Source organism: Phaeoacremonium minimum (assembly GCF_000392275.1).
Source record: "Phaeoacremonium minimum UCRPA7 unplaced genomic scaffold PA7_03_scaffold_146, whole genome shotgun sequence".
NCBI lineage: Eukaryota > Fungi > Ascomycota > Sordariomycetes > Togniniales > Togniniaceae > Phaeoacremonium > Phaeoacremonium minimum.
The window spans coordinates 269,782-278,393 of record NW_006921053.1 but is presented as its reverse complement, the minus strand read 5'-3'; positions in this window follow the sequence as shown (position 1 = coordinate 278,393).

Below are 8,612 nucleotides of genomic sequence, written 5' to 3'. Positions count from 1 at the left end.
GTGCAATGTTGATGGCCCTCATGCATCAAACCAACAACGACCTGTGCCGGTTCCTCTGGCAGGACGGGCTGGATGCTACGCTGTGCTTTTCAAAGGCTTCATCTACCAATGGGCCTGGCCAGTTGACCCCGACGTGCAGGTGTGTAAATTGAAGGTGCCCCATAAATAGAATCACACCATGCGGAAGCAGTGTAACACTGCGGCGTGCGCCCACCACCCACCTACCAAGTCTACATTGCTTGTGGTAAAGGTGTGTCTTCGTCGCAGTTGCACGCTCACGAGTCCCCTCTGACCTCCATTTCTGGTGCTTCATGTTCCGCAGAGGGAAGATCGGATGAGGTGTCTAACTGACACAATTCCGTGGTGACCTAACTAGTCATGAATTGGGAGAGCACCGTTGGCCGTTTGGCTTCTCCCGAGCTTAGGGTGGCTTCCACGCGATTGATCAATTAGTACGGAAGACGTTTTGCCCGAGCTCAGGTGAGCTAGAGGCCGCCTCTCCTAGGCCGCTGGATGGTTCTAGGGGAAGGCAAGTCCAACACTGGAATTCTTGGAGCTGCTAGCTACAAAACTTCACCTTCAAGGATGATTGAGTTCGTCGATCTGCTGTGATTTCACGACCTTTGCTTTCAGGGTTCAGATCACAGGCTGGTGCCATTGATCATGGTCAAATTTGGTATCGTTCCATGGGCTTATAAGCACGGCTGTATTATGAGGTGTGTGCATCGCGCCATTTCTGACCCACGTTTGCGAAAGTGTTTATAGAGTGTTCCCAGCAGAATGGTTTATGTAGCCGCTACCAGAATGAGTGCAGGCCGCAGTCGCGTCATTGTTGTACCGAATACGCCCATTAGACCAGCCACAATATGTGTAAGGCCGCTCCTGGGAGAGGAACAAATTTGGCAGATTCTTAGACTAGGTGGATGTGGGGGGCTGTTCAGCAGTATATCGTGCTAACCGATAGTGAACGCGACTTTGTATGGCACTGGAGAACACCGGACCAAGGCTGCTGGGGCAGTCGAGGATTGGGTTGAAGCTAGAAAATGATATATTCTCAATGGCAGGAGTTTGAAAGGGTGTGCATGGCCTGGAGTTTACCTTCTGAGGCTTCAGTTCCGGTAAGCCAGGCGGTTCTCTGCATGGCAGCTGGACATATGCGAATCAAATGCGATGATAAGCGAAATAGCTCGCCGTGGTGGCTGGCCGCCGGTTCTAGGGTCCTTCCGCCCAAAATGGGAACGGCTTTTCTACAGCTGCCGCAATTGCTGAAAGTCGAGATTCAGGCAAGGCAGAACGAGCCATTGGATTTGGTAGTCTCGATGTATGGTCCCCCAGACCGACGACAGAAATCTATGCTCTCTGGCATCTGCGTAAACTTTTGCGGGATAGCGGGGGTAGGCCAGGCGATCCAGGAGTACAAGCTACAACAAGGGCCATCCCGTCTGCATTTCTGGCGGAACCGCACCGGCGGCGACTGCGTTGTCGTTTTGGGAAATGGCCAGCCCTTGGAAGCATAGGTGGAGCAGAATCTAGCGCCGCGTTGACCGTCGTGGATTCTCCATTTGGCTGCGTTGGGATGTTTGGCAGAAGGCCGGGCCAGAAAAAGTTGACCGGCTTTTGTGACAGCCGGGGGAAACAGCGACGAGAGGTCGTTTTTGGCGTCATGAGTGGCGGGCCACTTGACTCTAAGCTTGAGGATCAGTTGCAGGGGCCGTTGGAGAGGACGAATGACTTGGCAGGCTTCCCCTGTGCATCGCGTGAATCGGCAGAGGCCACTGATGCAAGCCAGAACTCGCCAGGCCCAATCCGCGTGCGCCTTCGTTTCCTTTTGACCTCAACGGACAGGGATGGGCCTCTGCCACTTTCCCGTATTCTGAAATCTCATGCGATGTGTCCATCGGGGTGCAGTACGTCCGTACGGAGTCGGGACGGCCTCATCGGGGGGTAAAGAGATCTAGACCATTGACGCGCTGCCCCTCGAGAACAACGTGCCGAGGCATGCATCGTCATGTTATCAATTAGGAATCGCAAGAAGGCTGCTGGGAGGTCAGGCACAGCGCGCGCTGTATCGTGAAGAGAGGATGATGGAAAGGGAAAACTATTCATGACTGTGCGTGCGCAAGAGTGCGCCAGACTACCCTGGTAGTCGCGGCGCCCAGGTACCTTACTACTGATTTGCTGGGAACTGGATGAGGCGAAGGCGTCCGTGTGGTTCCTAGGCCCAGCGACTAACGCAGGAGGGCTTTTCGGGTTCCAACGGACAGAGTGCCACAACTGACGGCAGCGACAGCAGTACAGTACATTAGGCATTGAAAACGGGCTGTTTGGCTAGTTGCAAGCGCACAAGTCCGTCGGACTGAGCTGGCGCTTTTCAACGTGCCATGATAGCTAGAGAGTGCCATGTCCTGGAGATAAAGCGTGCAACTACCGTAGTCGCTTGCTGATGTCTATCTGTCCTCCTACCCTGCTGGCCAGGTAGATGAGCCAACAAACGGCAGGCACCAAGTGCCTTCTGTTTATCCCTCACTCTGTAGAGCTTCTTGCGATGCAGGAGCGACCCTGACGAGGTACAGAGATCACTGGTGAGGTAATAACGAATTGGCTAGATCGGGCAAGAAGGGCAAAAAGAACTAAGTTGCCTATCAAGATGAGAAGAGAAGGCACGGAGGACTTCCCCGTTCAATCGCTCCAGCTGCACAGGTACAGGTGAAGTGCTTGGCCCAATGATCTCTTTGATTGATTGATCCAGCAATTCACTTTCACTCCGGCGTATTCTACTGTGTATGTTCATCGATTGTCTCAAGAGTGCCAAGTGGATCCGCGCCAACAGGCTTGCTCGTCGTTCTCATGGGCAAATGCGATATCCCCGTCTTCACGCCAGGAGACTAGAGCAAATCTCTAGAAGATCTTCTGGTTAGGGACTTTGCCAGCAAGCGAGGTGCCAACCTACGCGGTCCTACAGTAAGGCATCTCCACTTACTCGATCAAGGCGCCCGATGAGCGCAGTCAGGTACCCTCCTTGTCTATTGAGAGACGCAAGGCTCCCCGCCAGATCAACACTGAGATGAGATCTGCAGTAGGGCAGGGGATGGCCGGCTTCATCTACACTCAATCTACAATATCTACGCCGTAGATTCGCCGGCAATCATCACACGCTTTGTGAAGTCATCTTCTAGTCCCCCAGTCCACCTCATGACGTCGGCACGGCAGATTTCCTCATTCTTCTCCTCGCTCTGTGAAGCTCCTCCACAGAATACAACCTGACAACAGAGTCACTACCTTCAGTAAAGTACGGTAGATTAGGTAAGTAGGCGCTAATTAAGGTAATTACGGTGATCTCCCTTTTCTCCCCGATGCGGCAGAGACTTATTGCCAAAGTACAGAATTATGCACGGAGCATATGCTGGCCCCCGAGGGCGCCTTCCTTGGCTGGGGGTGACTTGACTGCGTCCTTTGGCCGTCCAACCCCCAGCGCCTCTTCCGCCCGCGCAAGCCCAATCACACTCAGTGACGCCGGCACCTGGGACAATAATTCTCGTCCAGTCTCAGCACGCTTTCTATCATATCGAGAACCAGCGTCTACTCGAGTAATCATGGTTCCCGTTGTTCAGTAGTCTGGGCCTCGGCCCTGGTTGACGCCGGTGATGCTTTTTGAAGCAAGGCCGGCTTCGTGGTTCTTTTCATTTCGATTCGTGTGCCCTGCATTGGGTCGTCACGTCGTGTCTTGACCATCGGGTGGCTCCATATTGCCTTTTCCTCCCTCGCAAGCACCTCTGCACTGCCGCAAGGCCCCTACACCCACGCCCGCCCGCCCGCTCCGGCAAGTCAAGAACCCGCACTGAGCTCGCTCGGCTGGCTCTGGGCTTGGTGGGTGTGCCGTCCTTGGGAGGTGGGCTCGTGGGCGCGCCGCCAGCGCACTGGGCATCGGTCATCATGTCAACGCAATGAGTCGTACCAATTTCCGTACTGTACGTATGCTTTAGTCAGTACCCTGCCTTGTAGGTACTCGCAAGGTGCCTGCAGGGGCTGTCCTACTGCGATATTTGGTGGATATGTGCCCTTTCCTCTTTCCTCGGGGGTGATGAGGGGTGTTCGCCTTCCAGCCCGGCTTGTCTTGTCAGTCAGGGCACTGCGTTCTGCAGGGATGTTGGAAGAGCTGCGCTCTAACCTGTTAGCGTGGGACCAGGCTGCTCCAGGGACGCGGGTGTCGACCGGGATGCCCTCGCCCCTGTCGTCCATCATCTCTTTTCATCCCATCAGCCCAGTCTGTCTCTCCCTGCACTCTGTGCGTGAGGGCACACCGTAAAGTACCAAGGCGGACTGCACAAAGCGTACCTCATAGTGGAGTGCCTACCCTTGCACGCATTCGGCCTGCAGCTCAAGCTGCCAACCCGGCGCACCCACGTTTGGCGCTGAACCACCCCTGGCCGGCCTGCTCATCAAATGCACCCGCGGAGCTGGTCAGTGGCCAGCTAGGTGCTAAGCAGGGAAGCCCGGGTGTGTGTGTGTGTGAGTGTGTGAGTGAGTGAGTGTGTATTGCTGCTGCTGCTCATCGAGGCCCCGTCACTGTGGGTGTGGTGCACGAGAGCGGAGGTAGCCCGATGTACTTCTCTACAACTCCGATACTTCGGCTGCAGCCATGACCTGGATTCTCGTCGAATCTCGTCCTGCTGGTGTTCCCCTGTCCTTGACCCTCCCACGCCATCCGCTTCCGCTGTCCCAGCGCCTGCTATGTACAATGGACGCCCTCTTGGATACACAACATCTTCACGAAGTACTTCTTTCCCTCACCCCCCTCCCTTCCTCTTCCTGCCGCCCTTTTTGAGTTGTTTCTTCTCTCAAAGAGCCCACCTGGCGCCAGTCAAGTCTACGGATACACAATCTCCTTGAAGAGAGTTGGCTGAACTCTGTCTCACCTCGCCTTGTTTCGTGCTGCCCTTCGACTTCCCGAGCTTGGCCCCTCGTTTCCTCTAAAAAGCGGTTGACCTCCCACAGTCGCCCAGCGTAACCGACCTTGCTGCTCGATCTCGCGCTCTTCTGTCGTTGCCTAATCCACCACATTCGTTCTACTCAGAAGTCATCAGGATCTGGCTGAGCTGCCGAGCATCTGATCTTCAGTCATTCTTTCACAATCAATCGCTTTGCGTTGTTTTTCTGGCTTTGGTGTAAGTCGACAACCAAGGACCGCCAGCCACCGAACCGTGACCCGCTTAGTATAAACATACCAAATCCGGACCCTTGAGCATCAAGATATTAGAACTCTCCAGCCCGGTCACAAAAGTCAAGAGTGACTCTGGTCACCACAATAAACAATGGACTATATGGGATTCATACGGAATGGATACCACCAGCAACCAAATTATCATGTGCAAGCTTTCAATGGCCAGCATCAAGGACATCAGGGTTATCAGCAATACAACCTGAGCTTCGAGCAACAGCAATTGGTGTACGCCCAGTTGCAACAACAACGCGCTGCTGCTATGATTAACTCGGGCGCTATCTCTCAAACAAAACCTACCGAGTCCAAGCCCAGACTGGCAAAGGATGAAGTCGAGACTCTCGAGCGTGAATTCCAGAAGAACCCGAAGCCCAATAGTAGCTTAAAGAGGGAGCTCGCAGACCAGATGAGAGTCGATGTTGCCAGGATAAACGTAAGCTCCCGCACACAAGCATATCCAGGGACCATGCGTTGACATATCGTGTATAGAATTGGTTCCAAAATCGTCGAGCTAAGGCGAAGCAAATTAAGAGAACCCAGGAGTTCGAGGCCCAGAATTCCACAGAGCAAGCACCATCGGAGTCGGGATCCCCCGAAGACCATGGCGAGGGGTCTGTCAGTGAGTTCTATGGGATGAGCAACCATAGTCAGCCGTTGCAAGCATCATCGGCGTCATTCGACGACAATATTTCGTCGGACCAAACATCACATCCCCTCAGTTCTCAAGAAGAAGATGACTCTTCAGCATCTGTCATGAGCTCCCTCGACCAAGGTGTTGAATCTGTCGAAGATGAAGAGAATGAAGCATTCACGCAAGAGGAATACCCATCCCCATCCTCACTGCATTACCAACAGTCAGATGGGTCAGGTGCAGCATTTCAACCTGTTGCCGCAAGCTTCATACCCACCCATCCAACTGACAATTTCCATAACATGATGCCGTACGCGAGTAGTGAGATGACAGACCACTCTCATCCAGCCAGCCTTCCTATCTCTTCTCCCGGGACGTACAGTGCCACTCACGGACACGTCTCTAACTTGCATGGATTTGGACAGTTCACCCAGACACCCTGTATGAATGATGGATCAATGTCGTCATTCCCTCCTCAATATGCCGCGGAGGATATTGACACAAGCTCATTCAAGAGCGAAGGACATGTCATGAGCGAACTCGGATCCCCGGATGTCTCTGTCAAACTGGAACACCTCTCGCCGTCATCCGTTTCTCAAACCTCACCAGTCTCAGCCGACCTGCGCTTCAAGTCACCGCCACCGCCCGCTGATATTGCTACACGGAGAAAATTAGCGAAACCCGCCCAACTCAACCCCAGTGCCTTCCGTAGTTACTCGTATGGCCCGAGAACAGGCATTGATATGCCGAGGCGCTCAGAGGCTGCCAGTCCTATGCGACGTATTGCCTCGGCGACTGGTTCTATGCCTCCTAGAATCCAGAAGCTGACACTAGGCTCTGCACCTCGATCACCCATGTTCACAGAGCGTAACAAAGAAGCTTTCCTCCAGTCTCTTCAGGGTGCTTTGTCCCCTGTCACGCCAAACGAAGCTACGCATGCAAACCATCAAGGAGTAAGGGAAACAACTGTTTCGTCAAACTCATCGGATGAGGAGTCAAGATACACGTTCGGAGCGAGCCATAACCCATACTTTCAGGCGGCATCAGTCCCGTCTTCTATAAAGACACCCCCAGGCACGCCAGGCATTCATTCACAATTCCCCATGAACAACATGGACGCCGCCTGGAACTTTATGCCGTCAGATGAGCCATTGGTGACGCCAGGACTGGGAAGCTTCGGATCCGACATGGATTTTCCCGCTGCCTCATCGGCTCCTGGGTACGCTGCCAGTCAGCCAACAACGCCGTCCTTCCCTCCTTCGATCGGTCCTACCTATTATCCTATGTTCAACGGTAACGGAGCAGCCAGCTTGGAATACAAGTTCCCCGACTCTTACAACACGGAGTCATCAGCAAGATCATCGCCTCTTCAAGCGCACTCACGCCACTTCCAATTCACACAGAATATCACACCGCAAGACTTCAGCCACGAACGGTGAGCGGTCAAGACGAAAAGACTCAGCGTGTACAATTTTATTTCTTAGGAGCGAGCGTCAGCGGATTGGAAAAGCCCAGCGTTGCCTTTCGATCTCATACCCTGTTGGGTATCTGTACCAACATTATTCTCATTCTTCCATATTGAACTCGAATTTTCTAGCTCTGGACTTGTCGGTACCCAACACATTATGGTCCAAACGAAAGATTTGTCCAGCGAATATACGGAGACATGGAGTACGGCAAAATAAACCAAAAAACCCCACAAGTATCTCACTTAATGTAATGAAGACAAAGGATTGATGCGGATTTTGGATTCGTGTGTCAGGGGAATGGGAATGCATGAATAACCCTGAGAAGGGCTGGCGTATCAGTAAAGGATGGTTGAAGGGCATGGCCGCAACCGTATGCCACAGCCTTCGGGCTCCACCCTCAGATTCCTCCGAGTTCCGGTCTCTGCTCACTGGTGTCTACGGGCGAGAAATCTTATATACTGGTGTTCGAGGATAGGATTTAATGTTTTGTATGTGGGTTAACAAGGACGTCTTTCTTGGATATATGAACGGATAACTCGGGAACATGAGCAAAAGAACATTACAGGCCGGGTTGGCTCACAGCTTATATATTAGAAGATACCAATCTTGCCAATATATCCTTAGGTGGCTACCACGCTTTCTGGTCCCTCTGCGTGTTTGATGGTGTCTAATTAATTCTGCATCTGCATGCTGATTTGCTTTTGGCAGCTGTGGAACCCGGGTAAAGACAATCAACGTGCATCCCTAGATTGCGCAGGCTTTCCAACCAGGAAACCGGGAGCGCAATATATCGATTGCATACAGCCGCGATGAGGCTAAATCAGACCCTACGCTGTTGGGTAAGCGAGCAGGCGCTTACTTGAAGTCGGACTTCAGTTCTCAGACATACACATTCCAGATCATGCCACGACGTTGAACAGAGTTCTCGCTAACCGGCTCGTGCCGCATTGAGCCTCCAGTCCGTCCGAATGTCCGGTGTTCCCATTGGAATGGGTGGTGGCGGCCAAGTTTGGAGTTGGTTCGTACGCCGTTTCTCGCTTCCCAACTCTGTCCCCTGATGGTGCCAGACTGGCTCGAGTGGATGGTGAACCTTAAAAAATGACTGATGATTGCCTGACTCGTTGATGCCCACATCTCCATCTCCTCCGTAGATAAGCCGGCCGGGACCGCTCTTTCGGCCCACTGCCGTAGGAAAAGCACCAGCAAACAACACCACCAACCTGCCAAGCAAATTCCATCTCCACAGGACGCTAACCACATGAGTGCCTCCCAGATGTGGGGAAATGGCTGTTTG